This window comes from Pteropus medius, unplaced genomic scaffold, assembly GCF_902729225.1.
Source record: "Pteropus medius unplaced genomic scaffold, Ma_sr-lr_union100, whole genome shotgun sequence".
Lineage (NCBI taxonomy): Eukaryota > Metazoa > Chordata > Mammalia > Chiroptera > Pteropodidae > Pteropus > Pteropus medius.
The window spans coordinates 11,221,714-11,224,124 of NW_024353517.1; the positions used below are offsets into that span (position 1 = coordinate 11,221,714).

Below are 2,411 nucleotides of genomic sequence, written 5' to 3' on the forward strand. Positions count from 1 at the left end.
TTTTTTTTTTTTTTTTTTTTTTACCTCATCTGCCCTTCATTTTTATGCCAAACAGATTTAAGTTATTTGAAGTAAAATAGTATTGGTTTCTGATTTTCTCTGGGAATGGTCTTCAACCAAATAGAAAATATAATTTGCATCTACAGCCATGCTACCCTGAACATGCCTGATCTCATCTGATCTCAGAAGCTAATCAGGGTTGGGCCTGGTTAGTACTTGGATGGGAGACCACCTAGGAATATCAGGTGCTGTAGATGTTTGAATACACACACACACACGTATATATATGTATATGTATATGTATTTGTATATGTATATGTATATGTATATGTATATGTATGTATAAAATTTGTAAAATACTCCATTCAGAATTGTTTCAAAATAATATAGAAGGGAAAAATGTTAGGATTATAGATGACACAGGACTGCCTCTGAGTTGATAACTGTTAAAGCTGAGTGATGGTATTTTCACAATAGCCAAAATGTGGAAGCAATCCAGTGTCCATCAACAGGTGAACAGACAAACAAAATGAGGTCTATACATACAATGAAATATTATTTAGCCTTAAAAAGGAAGAAAATCCTAACACATGCTACAACATGGATGAAACTCGAGGAAATTAAGTGAAATGAGACAGTCACAAAAAGACACTTACTGTGTGATTACACTTACAAGAACCACCTAGAGTAGTCAAATTCACCAAGACAGAAAGTAGAATGGTAGTTGCCACAGGCTGGGAAAAGGGAGGAATGGAGAGTTTTTGTTTAATGGGTAATGAGTTTCAGTTTTACAAGATGGAAGAGTTCTTGAGATTGATTGTAGAACAATGGAAATGTACTTAACACTAACAAACTGTACACTTGAAATGGTTAATTTAATGTTATATATATTTCGCCACAATTAAAAATTTTAATGAAAAAAGTTTTTAAGCTGTGTGATGGTCGCATGAGTGTTCATCATACTATTCTGTCTATTTTTGAATACATTTGGAATTTTCTATAATAAAAAGCTAAACGTTCCAAATATAAAACTATAAAAATATTTAATAGTAAACTTAAAAAGAAATGTCCACAGTCCAGATTAAAAATACCATAAAACTTTACTAAAGGATATAAAAGAGGTCTTGAATAAATGGTTATTTTGTTTCTGGATGGGAAAGTGCAATCTTGGAGTGATGGCCATCCTTTCTATATTATAAATTTAGTTCAATCCTTTCCAAGAAGTCAACAAGGAGCTGTTCTGAGGAACAACAGGCTGATTCCAATATTAGTCAGGAAGAGGAAATGCATAGGAAGAGCCAAGGTAAATTTGGAAAAGAGAAACAAAGAAGGAAGACATGCCTTACCAGGAAGCAAATTTCACTTTAATTTTACAGTAATTAAAACTCTGCGTTAGTGGCACACTAACACACAAAGAGATCAGAATAACTGAATGGAGAGTGAAGAATTGGATTCTGGGACAGCAGCAGCTTAATGTGTCTACTTTCCCTCCACATAAAACACCACCCACCAATTCTGAGCCAAGCAGCTGCTGAGGCCAACAGGAGGCAAGGGCTTGGAAGAAATAAGCTGGATAGTTAAAGTGGGGTTTTCTCCCCCTAAGAGAGCCAAGGTGAGATTCTGACCCACAACTCTTGCCACACATACACACTCAAGTCTCTCTGGCCCCTGAAAAGCTAAGGAGGAATTGAACAGGTGAGCAGAGGGTGCTACACCTTTGGGGCCGTGAGACCCAGGATCATAGAGTTCCTCCTGCTATCTCAATAGGGGGTTGCCTACCTGTCTGCCTGCTCTGACTGGGCCTCTTCCACAACCAAGTCAGTTTCCTAGCCACGGGGATTAGGCAAAGAAGGGAAACAACAAACCCAAGAGGCTGGTAGCGACAAAGGGAGGAACATACTTAATATCCAGAACAGGCTTCTAAAGGGTCACCAGAGGAGACAAATGACAACAACAACAAGAGCCCAATGTAAATATCCTGAAACTAAAACACACGCTTTTTTAACCAAAAAAATGAAGTGGATGATTTAAGGAAAAAGATAAGGATGAGATGTGAATTAGTGTCTTGGAAGATAAAGTATGAGAAATATCACAAACCATAGAGAAAAATACAAAGAAATTGAAATCATGAGAGAATATGTGAGATTTTGAAGGCAGATCTGGGAGACCTAATATGGGACTAGTTAAGTTTCAGAAAACAAAAAGTCAAAAAAAAAAAAAGAGTGGAATAACATCTACAGATATCTGGGGTCAAGACCTATACCTAGCCAGGTCATCATTCACCTATAGGAGTTTTAAAAACTTATTACTTTACATATATGCAAGGATCCAAAATGTACAATCCTTACAAATATGCAAGAATTCAAAAATTATAGCACTCTCTAAAGAAAATAGTTTTTAAAGGACTCCAA

At 36.2% G+C, this 2,411-nt stretch overlaps 1 non-coding gene across 1 annotated transcript; it reads left to right on the top strand.

Annotated features, from left to right (window-relative positions):
• Positions 1 to 138: 138 nt before the first annotated feature.
• LOC120593118 (5S ribosomal RNA) lies at positions 139 to 257 on the top strand. Its single transcript, XR_005650300.1, has one exon. It is a non-coding gene; the product is annotated as a 5S ribosomal RNA (ribosomal RNA).
• The last annotated feature ends 2,154 nt before the right edge of the window (positions 258 to 2,411 follow it).